Raw genomic sequence first — 23,364 nt, 5'->3', positions numbered from 1 at the left:
CAGTCAGACAATGGAGAAGTTCTAGACATTTATTGTATGTCAACAAGACTCTAACTAATAACAAACTATTGTATGTGTGAGATTGACTCAAGAGTAGATTCTAAGCATTGTCATCATATAGTTTTAAGTATGCAACACAATGCTTTTGTCTACAAGCTTGATTCAGTCATGCTATAATGTATCTGGTTATAAAAACACCATGTTGCACATCACAAGAATATACAACTATTGCCGATATAAAAATAATGTACTTTGGGGCTGGAGAGATGGCTCAGAGGTTAAGAGCAGTACCCATTCTTCCAGAGGTCCTGAGTTCAAAACCCAGCAACCACATGATGGCTTACAACCATCCATAATGAGATCTGATGCCTTCTTCTGGCATGCAGGCATGCATGCAGATAGAATACTATATACATAATAAAATAAATAAATCTTTCAAAAATAATGTATTTTGGAATTATAGCATAACCTTTGGGCAAAAAAGCCGTGATAGCATGAAGCTCTATCTGGGGAAAGTCCTGACTCATATTGCTCTATCAGCACATAAGTATAGTCAAACTACCTGTTCTGTGTTTCTTTTTAATGAGGACATTGGGTACCTTCATAAAAATCACCTTGTCTAGTGAGAAACTGGGGGCTCCGTTTTACTCTGTAGTATTAATGATAGATTGCCTTCTCCCTCTCTGTGAGTAATGCTACGTGAAAAATGACTCCATGTCAAGTAAGTTCACCTTCACGGACTTAAGCTCATACATTACTAGAAAGGTTCCCAGAGTCTTTCATTGAGTGAATAAATGTTTTAAATCTCTAGGAAGAAAATACCTTATGTAAAATATCCTAAACATCACTAAACGTGGGCGTTTGTATTTATTGTCAGTTTCTGATGGTGTTGGTGAGCCAGAGAGTACTTTTTTCAAATACAGAAGTAGGAATACAAAGCTAGATTCTTTCAATGTAGGCACATTGCTTAAGCAAACTTCAGGATGGTAAGAAATTGCATCCTAGTGTAGAATATTCTTAGAGTGGAAACATTTTTACGTTAAATGATCCTGATTCAAATATTATGATGAATTTTAATTTAGCAGGCAATTAGCTCTCCTGGAGAAAGGCTCTCGCCTAACAGTGAGTTAACTTGCGCTATTTCCCCAGTACAATCACGGTGCTCTTCAGGTGACTAGAAATTCATTCTGCCTCCCTGGCTAATGTCAATAAGGTCAAGGATCCTGTAGGAAATACAGAGGTCCTGATGTTAGTGTGAAATTGTTTCAGATGCATGTGCGGCAAGCCCCAGAGCCTGCTTTAAAAGCTGTTTGACTGTTATGTGATTGATGTGGGAGTGGAAGGTGCTTCTGTTTCTGGGAAATTCTTTCATCTTCCAGAATAGTTACATTCCAGTTAGCATATTCAAAGCTCTTAAAAGTCTAACAATTGGGGGGGGGGTGAAACCCACACTTTTAATTGTCAAGCTAATGCTTTACCAATTATTTGACTTTCTCTTCTCTGGTTGAGGGAGAAGAATTTTGTTATTGTTTAACTGGACTCGAGAGATAAACATTCCGTGCAATAATTGAAAATTTCCTCAGCCTTTCTCTTGCTCATTAAAATGGTTTTTAATTCACACTCACAGAAAAGACTTATTGCATCAGTAGTCATTAAAAATGTGCTCTTTCATTTAATTGTGATGAACTGGTCACATAGGCTCACGGTATCTCTAATAGAATATATGAATTTAAGAGTGTAGGAATGGGAAGGAAGGCTCCCTACCTTCTTCCCACCGCAGGCTCCATCCCTACCCACAACCCCCACTACAGAAATACCCAAGGTCTGTTTCCTATGGTCATGATATTGGAGTGCCTTAAGACTAAGGGAGCAGATCCACACTGAGAGCCAATGTGAGGGGCTGGAAGAACAGATGAAGGAGACATATATTATTGGGTGCTGGGAAGCAGAAGGTGAGAGAGAGAGAGAGAGAGAGAGAGAGAGAGAGAGAGAGAGAGAGAGAGAGAGAGAGAGAGAGATTGGTGTCAGTGTCTGGCACATTTATAGGGAAGTACTGCCTGGATCAAAGGGAGGAGGTGGTGGATTAAAGGCTCACTGAAGTCCTCAGCTGACCCCTGGGAGGCTTCCAAATGAAGAAGATTTTAGACTATTATATTATCTTCCAGTTCTCCTTCAGCCAGTCATTGGCTGTAGGCTTTTCCATGGGAGAGAAGGTGCGGCATGGATCTTGGGCAGGAGCACTATGCCCTCTGCTGGAGAAACACACACAGTGCAGGCCTCCACATTCCAGTAAGGGCTGCACCAAGAAACGCTGAAACCTGAAGTGAAGGCAGCCAGTATGTTCTACCTCAGGCTGACAATGACAGTGTTTTCCTCTGGAAAGGGAAGCCTGTTTCAGTGGAAAGACCTTTGCATTTTGACATTCCGGAGGGGGAGGGGGATTCTAAAGAAATGCTGGGTCCTCACCATTTGACCAATACTGAAATCCCATAGGCAATTTGCTCAGGCATGCTGTTTGGTGTCCCTGTTCAAATGTAAATGGATGAGCACCAGTGTAAGTTTGAGAGGACGGACAGTCAACAGGGCAAACCAAAGAGGTCATACCAAACAAGCAGGAAAAAGCCAAAATAGAACTCCGAGAAAACAGAGACATCGTAGGGGAGATTTTAAAAAAAAAAAAAAAAAAAAAAAAATAAAAAAAATCCCGCTGAGAATCAACCAACCAAGAAATATATCTTCAGGAAAGGAGATGGTACCTAAGCAATCATGTATAAGGCACAATGACAAAAGCCAGTCAGGGGTTCGAGACCAGCCTGGTCTACAAAGAGAGTTTCAGGACAGCCAGAGCTACACAGAGATACTCTGTCTTGGGGGAAAAAAAGAGAAAAAAAAAAAGGCTTAAAGTAGCGGAGAGTTTCTGTTGTCAAAATCAGGTGTCCATGTTAGAAGACAGTCTTTAAAAACTAGGTCATAGGTCATAGGTCCTAGAAGAGAACCGCCTACTATTGTTCTGCTAAATGGATATGGTATTAAACCAATTCCCAGTGATTTGTCTTTATTCTTATAGATGCAAACACCTCTAACTTTCACCAGAGAGGTTTCTGTTTGCAGCAGACGGTTGGCATTGAGAGACCCACTACTGGGCAGGGAGCAGAGAATGGGAGACTTGAGTTTTCAGTCCTAGAGGAATGTAGTACCATATCCCAACTCCCCAGAGGTTCAGGGATCATTGCAGAGGAGTTGATTGGGGCAGCCAAGGGTAGTGGGAAACTCCAGGGGAGCAGTATCTCCTAGAAAAAGCAGGGTGGCTGCACATGTGAACCCATGGCTGTCCTGACAGCATGCCTAGGATCTCTTTAAGGCCAAGCCAAACCAAATCCCAGCATGAAGAGGGGAGTTGGGTGGGAGGTTTCAACTGCCACTGAGGAGCTATGAGCAGTTATTAGCTGCTGGAAAAGAAAGGGTCAATTTTTCTAAGAGTGTGTCCGCTGGTAGGTTCACCACACTCCATCAAGGGTGGAGGCTGGACAGAACTGATTGTCCTTGACATGAAAGGAAAGGAAGAAGAGAGAACATGAAGTTGGGCTAGGGGGAGATCTAGGAGGACTTGGGGAGGAAAGAAGAAAGAACGAGAGAAAGAATAAACTGTGTAACTATACAACGCAACCAGGATTTTAGCCTACAAATGCAAAAGGGAACCAATGCTAGCCATGCAAGGTGTGAAGAAAGCTAAATGCGGCTCACTCTGTAAGATATGACCAGTTATTGAACAGAAATGGGAAGCTACTCTCGGGTAAGTCACGGAGTCCAACACAAGTGACAACAGAGGGGATGCTCAGGATATTGGATCATCCACAGGGTACCTGGAAACCAACAAGCCTGAAAGCATACACTGAAGCAAGGGAGCAGAGGATGCTGAGGTGAGCTCTGAAAGAAGAAAACCAAAGTACTAGGTTATCCATTGGATTGATCATCCTCGGGGTACTTGGCTAGAAAGTATCTAAGTACAAAGCCAAAACTGTGCTCTGTATGCACAGTAAGCAAGATGTACACAGTAATAATACACGAACCATGATAATATATGTGCAGTGCATCTAGCTAAAAATTATGATGCAACTAGGTGAAAAAGGGGACGGGAGATCAGAAAAGACTCGGTTGGATCCTTACCAATTGCAACAAGAATGAAGAGGGAGTTAAATTTACCCAAAGTAAAAGCAAGATGTGAGCAAACAAGCCTGGATTATGGAGTTAAGTAGCAACAGAAACAAAGGAACTTAAGAATGTGTGTTCTGAGGAGACAGAGTGTGGGGATAGAGAGCGTTGATAGAGCTTGCTCAGAATGTGTAAGAGTCTGGATTCGAACCCCAGAAGAAACACAGTGTGAGAGGCTGCCTAGGTATCTCAGTGAGTAAAGGTGCTTGCCACCAAACCTAGCAGCCTGCGTTTGATCTCTGGGACCCACGTGGCAGAAGGAGAGAACTCCCATGACCTCCGCATGTGTGCCATGGCATGTTTATGTCCCTACCCCAAACATACACATATACCCAATTTTTTTTAAAAAGTATGTATGTATGTATGCATGCATGCATACATTATACACACACATATATAATAGTGGTTTTTTTCTTCCAAATTTAATGTACATAATTCTTCTGTTCATTATGATGAGTATATTGTTGCCTTAACACCGTCATCCATATCATATACCAGGAAAGGGTTTTTTTCCTTTATTCTTGTATCTTCTGCGTGTGTGTTGATGGGGGCAGGGTGCATGAATATATGTGAATGAGTATCCCAGTGTACTTACCTGCCTGTGACATCCAGAGGAGGCTATCAGGTGCCCTGCTCCTCCTGTCTCTGCCTCCCCCGTCCCTAGCTCTGGGGTAAGCAGTGGTGTGCTGGGCTCTTGGAGACTGAACCAAAGTTCTTATGCTTGAGGGACTAACCCTCTTCCTCCTGAGCCATCTTCCTGGCACACAAAGTTTCTTTTTGTTTCCTCTTGCTACCTGTCATCATCAGCTGGGAGCTGAGGTCAGAAAGTGGCCAGTTATGCTAGTGGGCTTCACTGGTCCCCCTAGTAGAGGGATGGAGGAGGGACAGCAGGGTGTCTATACCAGCAACTCTCTTATTGGTGTGTGTATTTTGTGAGCCAGAACTGTCTTAAGGCTTCAACTACAAAAGGGATATTAGGAAGCAGGGAGTGAAAGCCTGAGGCAGAAGGGACTCCAGCTAGCCCAAGCATGGCAAACATGGCTCTGGCAGGCCTTGCCCTTCCCCCCATTCCCTCTGCCTTGCTAAAAAAAAAAAAAAATCAGATTACTTTCCTAAAGCTAGCCACCAAGGCCTGTTCCCTTATTTGGCCTCTCCCTGAAACTGACTGCCAAGGTCCATCTATCAAAGTTTAAAATCCAGTAATCAAAAACCTGCTTTGGCTGCCCTAGTTAACACGCCCAATTAAAATTAAACACCTCATCCTAACATGGGGTTGGGTTTCCTTTTATACTTTTATAAACTGCCATTGGTCCTCTCTCTAGCTAGAGACAGTCTTGCCCTCACCCCACCCCAACAAATACTCCCCCCTCCCCTGTTCCCTTCCCCTTCTCCTCATCCTCCATCTCCTGTTCTTGTCTCTTATTCCCTGCCCTTTGTCCCTCTGGGGTGAATAAATCTCCTTTGTGCTGAGAACTTGGTCTTGGTGTGTCATATGCCTGCACTGGTCCACTTAGAGACAACAGGTCTAATCATGACCACACTTTCCCTCATGAAAGTTACTCAGGAAAATGATTTATCTCTAGCTAGTAATTTAATTAAATGTGTGTATGTGTAATAAATATGGAATACTTGCATTATAAACATACAAGTTGGGTATGGATATAAAATGGCATATTTTCATATAAATGAAAATTTATTATATACATTTTAAGTATGCTTGGCTTTTTCAAGGGTATTTTATCCATTCTTTAAAGAAGTGGTTTTTTGTTGTTGTTGTTTTGTTTTGTTTTTTGGAGCAGCTTCTTCCCTATGCACTTCAAAGTCCTGGCTGTTCAATAATGGACAAAACACAGGGAAACCCCAGTTTTTGTGTAACCTATCTAGGAAGGTAGTATTTAGTGTAACTTGTGTAAACACCGGTAAACTCATAAATGTAATTAAATAGATGTATCTGATGTGCTATGGGGCGATAAATGCGTGAAAAATGTAGTGCAGGTGGAGAAGAACTGAAGTCCAGGCTTGGGGGACACTTGGGATTTTCAGAAAGGACATAAACAGTCTTTGTCAATGTGAAGGCCCCCTTAGAGGCATGGCTCAAAGACACCGAGACTTAGGAGGCAAAGAGAAGCAAGGGGTTGGTGCAAGGAGGGTGGCTGGAAGATCTCTGCTGTTGTCCAGGAATGCCTCGAAGGCTAGTGAGGCTGCGGGGAGGAGGAAACAGACACAGTCAGGGACATTGTGGGATTTATATGAGACACAGAGGCCTTACTGGAGCCTACTGTAGTCTACGTTAAGTGAACTCTGAGTGAAAGTGGCTGAATTTTCACTGGGAAATTATACCACCCAGCACTTAGATGGTCGATATTTTGTATAAACCAACCTGGTTACCCTATGAAGAAGAGCAAAAAACACAGAACTATATTATTCTTTATATTCATTTTAAATTCCATAAAGTTCATCCGTACATTAAACTGCAAAGCATTAGCATGAGAGCAAGCTTTAAGACAAATAAGGTCATTGAGGTTATATAAAGTGGCTTTACTTAACTGTATACTATGATCCTGTTAAGTAAATATAATGCTCCTATTTTTACAGATAGGAATACTGAGGCTCAAAGTCTTAACATGACTTGGAGCACCAGGCCTATAATAGAACTGGGATTTAAATCTAAGTCAGTCTGACTGTTAAACATATTATTTTCCCACTGTTTGGATTTAACCTTCCTGAATCTGCCATCTAATGCCCAGTTGGGTGCTGGAGTTTTAAAAATGGCTCTAAAAGTTCCCCCACTAGCAGATTTGACTACTAGAAAATATCATTACCAGCTGTTTTGGCATCAATCAAAGCTTTAAAAGTGTTATTTACAGAAAATAATATATACAGGAACTAACCACATTGTTATAAAAAGTTTGCCCGATCTATTGAAAATGTTGAAGTATTCTTTCATTTGAGATTTATTGCTTTTTCTTTTTCTTTTTCAGGTAAGTTTGGATACATTTTTTTCTCATGGAATGGAGGTATGCTGTTAATTTGCCCTGAATTTTATTTTAATTCTGTTAATACTTCACAACAAGATTCATTGTTGTTACTGCAGATTAGAGGTAATGTTGTTGGTTTATGTTGCTTGGTTCAGAGGTTTTGTGTGTAAGTCTATGCAATGTCTGTGTCTGGACTTGTGTTTAATGGACTAAGTAAACTGTCTGGCCAGGCTGTTGCTTCTTCTGTATGTCTATGGGAAAAAAAAAAAAGAATGCTGACCAGGATTGCAATGGAAATCAAATTTAAGTTAGAAAGAGAAATAGATTCCCTTCCTGAGAAGTATTATGAAAAGCTTGAATAAACTATGTAGTAATTATTTCAAATAAGAGGAGGAAATTTCAATAAAGGTGCTAGATACAAAAAAAGAGAGTGTCAAGTGCCTCAGGGGCATAGGAAGATCTGAGATTTAAACCAGAAAAGTGGAGTAGCCGGTCAAGTTCCCACATAGGGCTATCAGATTCCCATGGTGCCCTATACCCTTATTAGTATATTCAATAAGCAATCATGTTTGAATTGACTCAAACACAAATTTAAATGCATTCTGTATTTGCTGCAGATGGTATATTATAGTGAAGAAATGCTGTATGTGTATCTAAATGTAAAATAATGCTCTCTTTTTAAGTGCATTAAAATGGAGATGTTGATCAGTTGTGTTCTGGCTAATCAATAATAGATGGATACTACAGTTTACATTTGTAGTGTCCCCAAAGGGCATTTGTATTAAAGACCTGATTGATCTAGACAGTAGTGGTGGAACCTTTAAAAGATAAATCCCTCAGCTATTGGTCTACAGTTCATGTGTTTCCACTAGTTTGGCTAGTTGTCTCTGTACTTTTTCCAATTCCCCAAGCAGTGGGATCAGGATCTGTCCCTAGTGCATGAGCTGGCTTTTTGGAGCCTAGTGCCTATGGTGAGACACTTTGCGCAGCCTTGGTGCAGGGAGGAGAGGCTTGGACCTCAACTGAATGTACCAGGCTCTGCTGATTTCCCATGGAAGACCTTGCCTTGGAGGAGGTGGGATGGGCAGGGGAAGGGGTTGGGGAGGAAGTCTGGGGGGCAGAAGGAGGGAGGACAGGGGAATTTGTGGTTGGTATATAAAAATGAATGGAAAATCTCTTAATAAAAAAAGAAACGATAAATCCCTACCAAAGTTCTTTGGGTCATTGGGATGAATCCTTAAAGGGGATGCTGGAACCTCAGTTCTTTTTCTCTTTATCCACTTCCTGCCAATGAAATGAGTGGTTTTTTTTTCACCCACAATCCTTCTGTGGTATGTTGTCTCACCCAAAGCGACAGAGCCAATGGAGAATGCCCAAGAACATCCCAAACCGTGAGCCACCATTAGGCCTGAAACCTTTCTAACTTGGCTGGCTACCTTGGGTACTGTGCTAACGACAGGAAGCTGTGAGGACAGAGAGTTAACACAAGATCTGAACGCTCTCTAGGTTCTGGTCTTATTGGGTGAGGTCTTATTGGCTAAGAACCTTATTCAGTCTTATTTTGTTCCCCCTGATGTTATCATATCAAAGTCATCGGGATCAGGTGTATATCATCTCTGTGAGTACATATCACAAAAACTAAGACAACTCTTGTTTCATTAAGGAAGTTAGAGGTTGGTCACTGAAGCAAAAGCCACTTGACTGACTTAGAACTGTCTGTTCTTGTCCTAGTGGTTGATAGAAAAGAATGGTATTTTAAAACACTCTACAATGTTACAGTCTCTAACCTAATATTGAATTCCCTGGCCCAAGTAATGGTCAATTGGTGCAAATCTAGATGGTAAAGTTTTTAACATTGTCAGCTCAGAAGTCTATATTCAGCTTTGCTGTAGAGAGAAAATGTAGTTGTCCACAGATCATCCTTTATAGATGTGCCAATAAAGCTTTATTCATAAAAAAAAGGTGGCAGGCATGGCAGGAATTGTACTGTAGTAATATTCCAACTTGTGTTCTCTTTGAATTGAAAGATTTTGAGATAGAGAGTGAGGAAACAGTGAAAGGGGTCTATCTGAATCCCAGAGTCGAACTTCTCAAAAGTCTTGGTGAATTCCAACACTAGAGGGCACAAAAGGATACTTTTAAGTCAAGGACATTTTGTAAACAGAACATTACAATTATGAAAAACTGCCTCAAGTAGAACCTTGTGACCTCAATGGGCATAATTTGTCTGAAATGCTGGCCTGCAGCTCTTGTGACCTCACTGACCACAAGAACTGGCAGCCGCCGACCACTTCTGTGTTGCTCTAATAATAACCTCCTGGCTTTCTTTCTCTCCATTTTTATTGCTCTGAACCTTGTATAAAATATGGTCCAAATTAACTACTTATATGGTGGAATTTTTTTCCTATCTCATAAGCGAGGCATCACTGTCCTGTTGTTTTAAGTACTAAGTTTCATGGAGTGAAATTGCTCCTGTGCAGCACATAGCAAGTTACTGAAAATGATCATATATATATATATATATATATATATATATATATATATGATTGGTTTTCGAGACAGGGTTTCTCTGCGTAGCTTTGCGCCTTTCCTGGAGCTCACTTGTAGCCAGGCTGCCTCGAACTCACAGAGATCCGCCTGGCTCTGCTCCAAGTGCTGGGATTAAAGGCGTGCGCCACCACCGCCCGGCTGATCATATTTTTTACAAAAATATTTTAAAGTTCAATTGTGCATTCAAATGTAATTTGTTACCTTAGGTTTTGAACCAACTCAAGGTATTTTTTTTTCCTGAGGAAAATGAATAAAAATAATTAGTTGCCTCAGGCTTCAAAAATAACCCTACACTTTAGTAATTCTACTTAAAGGGATTTGGATTACAGAGGTCTTTTGACACACCACGAAGATGTGTGTTCAAAGATGTTCATACAAAATTAGTTGTACTATTGATTGTTAATCCACTGGTCAAGAATAAGACCACTGCCACAATTTAAAGTCAAATTTGAAGCAAGCTTTAATTAAATACTGACCAGGTAGATGGGCTCTGGCTAGGTCTATACCCAGGTTTCTGTGGGGCGTTTACCCACCACCCCCACAGTTCCCCAGAGTTTTCTTGAGTGCAATCAGCAGGAAATATTAGATAGAAGGATTTATAGCGTTGACTCTTGCGGAGATAAACAGATAGAAAATAAAGGATAGCCTCGAGAGGGCCTGGAACCTATTCCAACGGGCTCTGACTGTCTCTGCCCAGGTTTTTATAGAGACGCCAAGGGTGGAGCAAAAGACTCCTCCCCAGCACTGCCAAGTGCAGACCATCTCAGACACCTGCACTCAAGCCCGTGGTCCTGATCATCCTCTATTCGGACCTGCTGGGTAAAGCCACGAGGAACCCGAGAATGAGCTCCCACAGGTTTCCAGGAAATGGCCCTGAATCACAGTTTACAGGGGCTTAAATATTTTCCATCAGGTCCAATCAGGGGCAAGCATACATCCTGATGTACCTCTAGCCTACATCCAATCAGGGGCAAGCATACACCCTAACATATTCCCTGTCTGTGAACCTCCCACCTATATGTGATCAAGCACATCAGTGCAGATGGGTCAAACAAACTTGTTTAGGGAAGTGAAAGCATGTGGCTTGTTATCTCCCATAAACAACAGCCTCCAGCATTTCAGGACCTATCTGTCCTTGAGCAAGAGGCTTGTAGATCAGAGATATTTCTGGTTTGTGGATCTCTAAGACATAGTCATTAAAACTTAAATGTAACTTTGGCTCTCACAGATAACATATATATTATGAATATACCACATGAACTAATGTTTAGATAAATTTTGGCATTATCTCAAGGCAATGGAATTTCTTCAACCATTAATTATTTTTTCAAATAAAGTCAAATAATATGAGAAAGTGCCTCTTGTAAAATAGTAACTAAAATAGGGTCTAAAATCAGTCCTAGACATTCAAATCTCAATTAAATCTTAAAATTAGATGTACAGATGAATGTATTTACACATAAAAATGAAAATGAGCCAGATTTCCAAATTAGTTCTGGGTAAGGATGATTTTCTTTTCTTTGTTCATTTCATTTTTCTGTATTTTCTGAACATTCTTTCATGAATATTCACCATTTGCATAGGACTAATATCTGTTATTCAAACAGAATCCTGTTTTAGCATTCCAATCTCTGTGTTTGTATGTGATTCTTAGGTCAGCGCTGGAAAAAAGCAGCAGGGTATACGACTGTATTATGCATCAGAGACTACTTACATGGACCCTTGTAGCTACGCAGATACACTGTGAGAATCAGCTTGCCAATCCCAGAAAGGAGTGATTTGTCTTAGGTTCTATGTTGTGAAAGAATTACCCTACACTAAGCAATGACCGGGGCCAGAGACCAGAGAGAGGAGACCAGGAAAGCAAGGGCCAGCTAGAAAGGCCTACAGGACCAATGTCTAGTGCATGTTGTCCTTGTGTTCTGTGGCAAGTCCTGGAAAGTGGCCAAGAGAGATAGTGTTTTCTTGGGCTCCCCCTCTCACCTCTCTCTCTTTCCCCTCTCTGTCTCCCCCTCTCCCCCCATCTTTCTCTTCCTTCCTTTATCTTCCATTCTTTCCCTCACAATCCCGCTCCCTCATTCTCTCCCTCCTCTCTCATTATGCATCTTTTCCTCTAATATATGCCCCATCCTTGCCCTTCCCTATGTGTGGATGCATATGCAGAGAAGCTAAAGGCAACAAGTCAGCCAAGGACTATCTTAAGTTGGACTTCTGGTCCAGAAGTCCTTAAGACTAGCCCGGCACAAAGATGACAAGATGTCTCATAAATCACACTGGTAAAGTGCTGTAAAAACCGGGTAGCACAAAGCAAAAGCTGTGGCAAGCTGTGGCAAGCTTCGGTTCAGCTGCTTTTTTTTTTTTTTTTTTTTTTTTTTTTGTTAAGCAACAGGACTTATCTTCTAAATGCATAAAACTCTTTTACTTTTAAAACTCATTCTTGGAGCCTGAATATTTTGAAGCTTTTGAATATTTGAAAGATTGAGAAAACTGGACAACTTGATTTTAGTGAAAAGCTAGACTGGAAACTATCTAGCTGTGGAAGGTTGAAGGTGATGTTCCCATAAGTCTCTGGCATTTGAATACTTGGTCCCCAGTTGTTTGGCACTGTTGGGAAGGAAGGCTTGGGAGGTGTGGCCTTGCTGGAGGAAGTAAATTGCTGGGCCTGGACTTTGAGGTTCCAAAAGCCACATACCATTCTGTTTCTTGTTTGTGGCTCCAGATGTGAGCTCTGAGCTCTCAGCTTCCAGCTCATGCTGGCATGCTGTCCCCATCATTACAGACCCTAACTCTCTGGAACTGTTAGCCCCAAATAACCCTTCCTTCTCCAAGTTGCCTTGGTCATGGTGTTTTATCACAGCAATAGAAGTGTAACCATTACACCAGCTAATTCCATTCAACAACCATCAACATAAAAATACAGAGCTAAAGGCCGATGGCGTTCTTAGTTTTAGCTCTGTGGCAGCTAGTGTCTGTTTGAACATTCCAAATTCCAGCTAACTGTCAGAAAGATGTTAGGTCAGGTACAGACAATGGCAATAAATGGTTATTAAGAGAGCTGAGAAGAGCCCAAGATGATTTGGCTCTGGATTTGTTACATTCCAAACCCTCCACAGTCACTGAAGTTTTAATCAGCTTATCAGCCTTGCAGAAGGTTTAGTGAAATGTACAACCTCTTTCCAGGAACCGTTGTTCACATATCTCTAAGGTCTTAAACTCTATGCATTTTTTTTCACTTCCTTTAAAAGACTTGAATGAACTAACATAAAATAAAATGACTGATTTACACAGTCATTTGGACTTGTTTTAAAAAAACATGTTGGATATTATGAGTGTATGTATATACCCTCAAGTGATAATTGCGTGTTCACATCTGTGAAACACTCTTGACCATGCTAAAGTACAAATAGAGTTATGAAAATTATAAGCATTTGTGACTGTCCACTGTGTAGCTGAAACAAATGGGTAATACAGCTTATCTAAACTAATTGCTAAAGGAAATGGAGTAGCCTCAAGTCTTTTTTTGGAAGAAGAGAGAATTAAATATTCATTACATGAAGGAAGGCAGAATTTGGAGCAAAATAATGAAATTTCTTGAGATTGTCTTCTAAGAACCCGGAAAGAATTCGTTTAATGAGTTTATTTAGCTTTGTTGTACAGGACGGTCCCTGAGAATCAAAGCCACAGAAAGTTCAGAGCCCAATAGAAAAGTGAACACAGAGTATGTTCTTTCTGTATACAGTCTTTCAGATAACAGAAGACTGTAATATGCCTTACATTACACTAGGTAAGAAACCAATTGAAGATGCAAAGAAGCCTCCATAAGTCACCAGATGCCTTGGCCCTGGTCAGTTCTTTCTCATATCTACCTCTAGTCAGATAACAGAAGCATTGCCCTATCTAGCCTCATCTGATTCAGCACTTTCGCTATGAGTTCTAAGGTAATGAATCTAAACTTTTCACACCTGTAATAGGGTTTACTCACAATTCCAGAGGCACTGTAGAAAGAAGCATCCTCATTCAGGTAAACAAACGATGTCAGTTAACATCTCCGGTTGGAACAAAAAGCTTAACAGAATAAAACCCAGCAATAATAGTCATCTAAAAACCCATGTTAAAAAAGATGCAAGCAGTATTATGTGTTCTAACATCTTTGATGGTGGAGAAGTGATGGGGGGCGGGATGGGCAATCCTGACCTCATAACATAGTCTTTCAACCTGTGGGTTGCTATCCCTTTGGTGGTTGCATTTCAGATATCCTGAATATCATATATTTATATTGTCATTCATAACAGTAGCAAAATTACAGTTATGGAGTAGCAGTAAAATAATATTATGGCTGGGGAGGGGGGATCACAACAACATGAGGAACTGTACTAAAGGGGTGCGGTATTAGGAAAGTTGAGAACCACTGCTGTAAATAGAATCAAAGTATTATTTATTTTAAAATTCTGCTTCTATTATTTCTTTCATTACTCTGAAACCTTTGGGGGCATCTTACTTCCCTCCTTCGCTCCTTTTGGTTGATATTACTCTGTTGTGTTGAAGCTTCTTTCTATTCACAGTTGGCAAATAGTTGTTTTGTGTTTTCTCCTTTCCTGATAAACTAAGATGGAATGTAGAGCCACGGCAGTATCAGTGGATAAAGTTCTTCCCTCAACAGTGTGAAAAGCAAAGTATGGATCTCCAGCATCCATACAAATGGTGGGCAGGCAGTCTGAAGTCCTGCCTGTAATCCCAGCATTTGTGAGGCGGAGAGCAAGCTGGCTACTTAGACTAGCCCAGTGGGTAAGCTCTGGGTTCAACTAAGATACCCTGTCTTTCAAAACAGATATAAGGTAGAGTGTAATCGAGAAAAATATGTGATGTCACACTTGAGCCTCCACACATATAGATGTGTATCCACACACACATGCATTCACCCACGTATGAGAATGCATATACATATATGCGATGCACATACATATATGCAAAAATTATTATTGAACTTTGTGAAATTATTGTTCCTGCATTTACTAAAATGACCTATGATTTTCTATTATACTTATTGATGAACTGTGTTGAGTGAGGTTTTTGAATAGTTGTTGATTCGTCATATCCCCTTTTATGACACACACCCAAACAAGTTGATAATCTTATCAGTCTTGTGTCTATTAAACAAATCTAATGGCAATTACAATCTTTTGCATGGTTTTTCTTGGTACAGTAATCGAAGTTGGCAGTCATGGTCTTCTAGAAATGAGAGTCCATAGCTCCAAATCTTCTGGCTTTCAAAGCTTCTACTGAGAAATTTGCTGTTATTCTGAAAGGTTTTCCTTTGCACATAACTTGTTTGGAAACTAATTTTGCAGAAGCAGCATGCTGCTTCAACTTTTGAAATATAGTGATTTGATTCAAGGCTGGTTTGGGAATTAAGAGGGGATCCCAGTGGGGGAAGCACTCCACTTCACATATTCAACCACTTGGGGTCCATAGTGCTGCTTGCAGGACACCTTCAAGGAGAGTGGGGATGGATGCTCCCTCTTTAACCAGGAAGCACAGCCAGTAGCAGGCAGAGTAGAGACTACTCACTTTTCACAGTCTGCCCTAAGGCAGGAACCAAGCATTTTTCTCTGCTGTTTGAACCAAAATAACAGAAAAAAAAAAGCACAACTCCTCTGGTATACAGTATATTATATTTCCTTTGCAGGATGAATGCATCCAAATTTTGCTCTTTTTTTTTCCTGTTAAGCAGTTATCCAGGTGTACCATATCATTAAAATCAAGATTTTCACATAAAATTAAGTTTTTATTCTGACAAATAAATAATGATGTCTTATGAGGGCCATCATACTCATATTCATTTAGGTGACCAATATATTACCAAATGCCATTTTAAACATATTAATACTTCATAAATAGGTGGCTGTTTTTCACTTTTTCTTTAAATTTTATTCTTTAGAAGTTTGCATGTATATACAGTGAAATATGACCACATTTACTACAATCATTTTCCCACTCCAACTTCCATCATACTGCCCCCCACAATAAGCCCTTCCAACTTCATGTCTTTATGTATGTATAACTCAATAAGTTAATCAGTGCTGTCCACAAGTGCATCAGTGTTGGTCACTAGAACATGCTTATCCTATCTTCCACATAATGAGCCAGCTATCAATAACTACTTTTTGGGTTGAACATGGAAAACACCTCTCCAGTTGGTGCCAATATTTTGGCTGGCTTGATCTTATGCGGTTCTCCTACAGAAAATCACAAATGCTGTGAGTTCATGAGCGCAGCAACTGTGTCGTGTTCAGAACACAGCATTTCACAGTTCTCTTCCCCATCCTCTGGGTCTTATACAGTGTTCCCGCCTTCTCTTCGGTGACGTTCCCTGAGCCTTGGTTGGGAGTGGGTGGGTGATAAAGGTGTCCTGTTCAAGGCTAAACACTTAGTCTCTTCCCAGTTATGAGTCTCTCCATTGGCTGCTGGCCCTAGTGCAAAAAGAAGCTTCTCCAACCAAGACTGAAACAGCCCAGGTTTATGGGTGTAAACTTAAAGTGTTTAGCTGATAAATTGACAACAACATCATTTAGCAAAAGTACAATGATTGGCTCTGCTCTAGGGCCTGCGATCTCCCCAGCCATGAGCTGGTAACAGGACCCGGTAACCGGACCAGGCATGAAATTTCTTCCTATGGTGCAGGTCTCAAATCAGTTAGTGACCCCCATGACAGCCATGCCAGTATTACACCAGCAGGCTTGCCGTGTCTGGCAGGTTGGTATTACATTGTGCAAGGAAGTACCAGCACTGGACAAGCCCAATGATATATACTTTCCCCCAGCAGCCTGTATGGCATCTTCTAGCACTATAAGAGCTAGCCAACAGAGAGCAAATCTCCTCATCAGTTAAAGACTGATTTCTTTATATCCTGCAGGCTCTAAACTTTTAAGATGAAAAGGCAGTATTTTAACTTTAGTGTTGCCTGCAATTTTCAATATTCAAAACTTTGTTTTGTAAAATGAACAAAGAACGTTTATTAGAGAAAATCACAAATGTCACATATAGTAGCTAGAAACACTGATGCTGATTTAGTATTTTTAAAAGTTGTTTTTAAGACATTATCATTAAGACATACAGTTATATGGATCATTTTTGCAAATCTTTAAGAAAAATTAATTGTGTGTGTGTGTGTGTGTGTGTGTGTGTGTGTGTGTGTGTGTGCCCATGTGCAGATCAGAAGACAATTTGCAGGAATTCATAGTCTGCTTTCATCAGAGAACCTGAGGAATGGAAATCAAGACTCCAGATTGATGGCAAGGGCATTAACTGGCTGAGCCTTCTCTCTGGGCTTTCTGTAAATATTTAATAGTATCACTGGTTCTGTACTGTTCACATCTGCCTCCACTGAAGGCCTGGATCTTGGTTTGAGTGAATAAAGGGAAGCAAATGCCCTGCATGGATCAGTTGCAGACCTGGAGGGACAGTTATGAAACTATGTCTTCACTAGGGGGCACTATGCTAACATCCTCTCTCTCTCTCTCTCTCTCTCTCTCTCTCTCTCTCTCTCTCTCTCTCTCTCTCTCTCCTCTCCCCCTCTTCCCTTCTCCCCCTCTCCCCCCTCCTCTGCTCTCCTCTCCTCTCCTCTTTCTCTGTCCCTCTCTCTCTTTTCCTCTCTCTTCCTCTTTCTCTCTTTCTTCCTCCACCCCCCCACACATACACTTTCTGCAGGAAAATTTCTCTTTAGACCTCCTAGCAAATCCCTTTAGACCCCTAAAGGGATGCTCAATTTCTTTCTTTCCTTTGCTCTGTCCTTGCCATGGCTACTAATCCACATCTGGGAGACTGACTGCTCTGTATTTTACCATTCTGCTTCAGCAGACTCACCTTGCTGCTTCTAATTTAATTTCACATCACACCACTATAGATGCTAAGTGATGTAAGGGCCTGTCTGGTTTCTGAGCACTTCTCTCAGAACCTTTAACATCTCAGCAACATGTGAAATGTCTATGAGAAATGCCTAATTTAAAAATGGACCCGAAGGTCTTTGTTCCTGACTCTTGTTGAAATCTATTTAAAATTCATAGTGGGGAAAACAGCAACTTTGATACTCAAGTTTTTATTAACATGTATCCATCCAGGTTTATCCGCTCATAGCAGTCATTTGTAGTCATTGTTAGGGATATGACAGCTACTGTAGGGAAACACAAATAAAAATTCCTATGATTCTATTGCCCAGGAAAAAATAAGTCAATATTTTGATGCACATTTTAATTAATAAATTTTAACTAGCAAATGATTTTCAAGATTCTACTTTTATTGTCCTTTTGATGATACACTTCTTGACAAGGCATTCACAACAATGTTTCATAATACTGTTTCCAGTGCCTTGACATGCTGAACAGCTTTACTGAAGGTTATGAGCCTCCATCCTTGAGTGCTCCTAAAAAGTCTGCTGTCGGCTGTGGGACACTCCATAGCCCTCAGAGTAGCTGAGAGCTTGCCAGCTTCTTCCAGAGATCGCTGAAATCCCTGCCTATTCACTGGACCCCTTGGCAACTCCAGACAGGCTGAGCACATTCCAATCACATCTGCGAGCTCTTCACATTGGTGGAGACGGACCTGGTTTCCCCCTGAGTCTTATGATGCCTTCCGATCATGACCCGCATTTCTAACTACTCAGAAGACACCAAGCTGACTTGAACAATGGGAGCACAAGACAGGATTGCTAAAAACATTAGACATTAAATGTGGGGTTTTTTTCATTTCTTAAAAAAAAAGAATCACGTGTTTATACCACATTCACATAAAATATAATAAAAGTCAAGGAAAAATTGCATCTACAGAAAGCACAATAATTCTCAGTTATTGAAATGTCCCTTACTGTATGAATTTTAGGGGATATTTTGTACAATATCAGCAACTGGAAAATTCCCACTCATCCACTACCCGGTACTTGACTGACTCAATATTTACCAAGAACTTTCCTGTATCACACAGTTCAGAAAGAATTTTACCTAAAAAAAAAAAAAAAAAAAAAAAACCTGGAATCAAATCACAGAGTAGCAGTTTTTATCACTTAGGTAGATATTGATGTTTAAAATTTATAATCTTTGAGTGTATTTTTAACATTTAATTGATTTATTTTTGTAAGTAAAATTTAAGAGCTCACTTTTGTTTTGTTTTGTTTTATACTTTGCAAAAAATGGCGACACGCGGGGGGGGGGGGGGGATGACAACACATTATCTTTATCTTTGCCGGTATAAGTACAGCCTTTAAAATGGACTCTATAAGAAAGGATGGAAAATTATAAGTTATGTTCAACATAAGGTAAAATCCACAAGTATTATTAATTTGATGTTCTCTTAGTTACTTTAAATTGTTGTGATAAGACGCCATGACCAAAACAAAACTCTGAACCTTTCCTACTGCCTCATTAGTGGCCTGATTGTGTCAAGGTCTGTTGTAAATCTCTTGAGTGGTTTTGAGAGAAAGCTAGAAAACACTCCTCTGAGTTTTGTTTGTCCTGTGATGAAATAAAAAACCATTAGCATGTTTATATATATATATAATGATTATATTTGACTCTAAATCAGATGTTCAGATTTCCTTTTGAGCCTTTGGTGAATTGCAACCATTGGCTACATGGATGAAAAAGGGATTTCTATTTCTCTCCCATGTTGAAAATGCAGAACTATGAGGAGTACACACAGGCTGATGCTGGCACTCTTCAGCTCTTCCTCACTAAGCACCTCTTCCCCAGCCTCTGAGGCTCCTCACATTTGGGTCCACCCAGTCTTTACCTTCAGCTTCAGTACCACCCTAAGCTCCCAGTCTTTCCCCAGGATTTAGGAATTTAAAGAGCATTTGCCAGTGAAAGAAAAGCCATGATCTAGAAATAAACAGAATGAACTTGTACTCATGCACCTGTCATATATTGACATTACAATAGCAGAAACTTAACTAAGCCCTCAGAGTCTCAGTTTCCCCATCTACGAAGTGTTGATAATAATGGCCAGCTCAACTGTCCAGCTATGTAAGATCAGGTAACTGATGCACAGGATGTCTGGTTCTTCCCTTGTGAAAACCTAAAGCTTCCTCCATGATTTAACGCTCCTTCAGGAGGAGCCTGGTCCCATTCATTTTCTTTTCTTTTTTCTTTCTTTTTTTCTTTTTTTTTTGGTTACTCTCTAGGCACAATAGACGTTAGGTTTTATAGTGAAAGGGACCTCAGTTTTAACCGTCTATCTGCTACCTGTTAGCTTTATGTTCACAGGAACAAATTACTCAAACTTCATGAGCCTCTATTACCTCAGTGACAAAATAGGATAAAAGCCCAGAAATTGATTATTAGGAGTTATATAATGTACATCATGTTCTTATTGCAAAATAAGCAGCAATTAGTTATTGAAACCATAATGATAGAAAGAGAAACCAGAGAAAAGCATTCTGACGTTCTGGCGATATTTGTATACCACTTAATCAATGCCCAAGATGGATCAGGGTGGAGAGGGGTCAGCAATTAGAGATCAAGAATAGGAGGGTTATGACCATTGGCTTTATAAGCAGTGTCATGGAAAGAAGTCATGTCATCAAAACTGAACACTTGGGATTGTTGTTATTTAGAGACTGCTGGTATTTGAGTTCTTTCTGTCTTACTCCTGAGGGAGCAATTTTGCTTTGCAGCCTGGTAATTCCAAAATTATCTTCTCTTGTTTATTAATATGGCTCTAAAAAGGGGGAAAGCCATTTCTGGACTATTTTATGTGTAGTCAACTGAGAAGCATAGTTGGATTCAGTGTTGCAAATGCCTTACTAATTAAACAACCCACCTTTAGATCCCATATATTTTTCAAATAAAAAAAGAAAATGGGAATATTCCTTCATTTAAAGTATAGGATTTGAACAACTGGGAGAGATTCCATCAGCTAATTCTGGTAGTATATTTTACCTCTTTGGGTTTTTTTTTGTTGTTGTTGATTTTGGATTTTTTTGTTTTGTTTTTATTACGTCTTTGTAAAATAAGACACAGAGGATTTTAGTATTGCAAACAAAACATTAACCTTTTAAAACTTAATCACATACATCCTATTTTTACTTAAGGTAAAAAAGATAAAAAATAGAGAAGCAAAATTACCCATCAGGGCTAAAGCTTGGTGCCTAAAAAAGATCAAACAGTACTTTGCTCATGAAGTAACCATTTTTAAAGGACATTTTAAAAAATGAAAATGCTTTTAACAGGATAAAAGTACATTCACTCCTCTCCTAAAAGCTTACATTGTTAATGGCAGTACCTGGTGTGCATGCACGTGTGTGTGTGTGTGTGTGTGTGTGTGTGTGTGTGTGTGTGTGTGTGTGTGTGTGTTTACGACACTTTTATACAAATTACCGTTTTGTTCCTCTCAAAAACTCTGCAAAGGCCCTTTGATGTATTAGGCATGTGGACGTGTTAGCCATTGAAACTCAGCAAGATCATGTGACATATATGTGTATCACTGTAGCTCTAATGTCAATTTCCCTGAACTTTCCCTTCCCTGAGGGTTACAGCAGTTTGGTTGTAATAGTGATGGTGATCTTTCTGACTTCATTATTTTATTTTATTTTTTATTTTTCAGGAAAGGGAAGATAATTAAAGTTACACACACACACACACACACACACACACACACACACACACACACACACAGCTCTTAACTGCTGAACTATATTTCCAGCCCTTCTTCCAACCCTATTTAAATATTTAGGAGTTCCAGTGCCTTAACATCAAAGACTTGATCTAATTATCTTTCAAATTCCTAAATCATTTCTATATATACTTCATTATAGAAGGGGAGCTTAAGTAAAGTATTTGATCCACAATCCACAGTGGAATTAATCCTTTATTCTTATATTTAAGCATTTCTTTTGCTTATTGTTTTACATCATGTCCTATTGACCTCCACATTTAAATGGCAAGGTATTTATTTGCATCCTGGGACATATAAGAGAATAGAATATATTTACAGCCAATTAAAATACAGACCATGCTCTTCTAATGCTCTCAACTGCATTCCAGCACATAAAATAATTGGTCTCCATTTCATAACTTGGAATTATTGACCTGTATATCAACTAAACTCACATAAGGCTTGGAATGAAGATAGTTTATATCTGTAAATAAAAGTGAAGTGCTTGCTACAAAATAATGCTAAGATTTTCTTTGAATTGCAAAACTTCCATTCATAGAAATAAACAATCATTGATTATCACAAGCTATTAATGTAATAAAGCCGCTTATAAACCACAATAACTGGCCTTGAATAGACATTAGTTTCAATAAAAGTACCGGAGGACTATCGAATTTCCTTTTGTTACATGCCTTTGCAATTGATCGCTCTGAAAATGCACTTTTTATGATTTTATGTTTTAATTAAGGCATAATTAAATCACTTCTCCCCTTACCTTTGCTCCTTCTCCTCCCATAACTCCTTCCTGTAGCCACTCCCTTGGTCTCCTCACTGCCCCCCCATTCCTTCTCAACCTGATGGCCTCTCTTTTTCTTTGCTGTTACATACATAAAAATGCATAAACACATAACATAACCCACTGAGTGCCAAGTCTTTCCTTTTCTCCTATGTGTTTGTGATCTCAGAGCTCACCACTTTGCATTGGATAGCTGATTAAGAAGTTCATCTCAGGGAGGCTAATTTCCCACCTGGCAGGAGTCATTATTTGCCCATAGTTCTTTGACTACGGCTGGAACACCCTGACCCCCACACCACCAAGAGATTTCCCCCTTCTACATGAACACAACTGTTGCCATTGCCAGTGTTCAGGTCTTGAAAATCCAAATATTATAATACTGCCCTCATCAGAGGTAGCTGATAGTTATATAGCTAATGTTCACTGCTTTAACGTCTAGCTTTGAGTCTTTGACTAACAGCTATTTCAAAACAAAGCATTATCCTGAAACCCCTTTATCTGACTGCTCTGGCTTCCGGAGGCAATATGTTTCAACATACCACAGCCCCACGAATGTAGCTCTCTTTCTCTGGTCTTCTTCACATCCCCTAGTCCTCTCTTGTCCTGTTCCCTCATAAGGGCTACGTATGTAAGTAAATGAATCCGAGTGTGCTTCCATTTAAATTCTTCCACATTTATACCCATGAGTCTTAATTTCACTTAGGGTGGCTGGCTCCTATAAAAGAAGTCCTGAGTTTCTGGGTCAGACACCAAAACCCAAATCTGTCATTCGCAGCATGAAATTTTGGAACAAAACTGGGGAAACTATTCAAGAGACCAAAAAGAAAAAAAAAAAAAAAAAACCAACAAAAAAAACCGCCTTATTTGGAATGCTGCAGAACAAAAGGTTTAGGTTGCTGCAGGAGGTGGGTATTTAGAGGAGATTTGGGGCAGGTAGGACTCATGTAGATAACAATTGTATCTTCTATGTATTGAGATGACTTTAATCTTTAGTTAGATTTTTGTGGGTTTTGTTTTTTTTTTTTTTGAGAATGTCATACATGAGTACTGTATATAACAATAAGAATTAAGGAAGAAAATGCTAAATTCATTCAACTATATAAAATCTTCTACTTCTTTCTACCCTTACACATATGAAGTGAAAGTTGTAAGTTGCTGGAAAGAGTAGAAACACAGTCAAGGTAT

General features: G+C 39.8%; 1 protein-coding gene and 1 long non-coding RNA gene across 6 annotated transcripts in view; both read left to right on the top strand.

Annotated features, from left to right (window-relative positions):
- The window catches only part of Pde4d (phosphodiesterase 4D), a 912,160-nt gene that overhangs the window by 563,249 nt on the left and 325,547 nt on the right, over positions 1-23,364 (top strand). The gene's annotated exons all lie outside the window — the stretch shown is intronic.
- LOC114704036 lies at positions 9,862-12,115 on the top strand. The gene is made up of 2 exons (XR_003736221.1): positions 9,862-10,250; positions 10,597-12,115. It is a non-coding gene; the product is annotated as an uncharacterized LOC114704036 (long non-coding RNA).

This window comes from Peromyscus leucopus, chromosome 11 (assembly GCF_004664715.2).
Source record: "Peromyscus leucopus breed LL Stock chromosome 11, UCI_PerLeu_2.1, whole genome shotgun sequence".
Taxonomy (NCBI): Eukaryota; Metazoa; Chordata; class Mammalia; order Rodentia; family Cricetidae; genus Peromyscus; species Peromyscus leucopus.
This window is presented reverse-complemented; position numbering and strand designations above follow the sequence as displayed.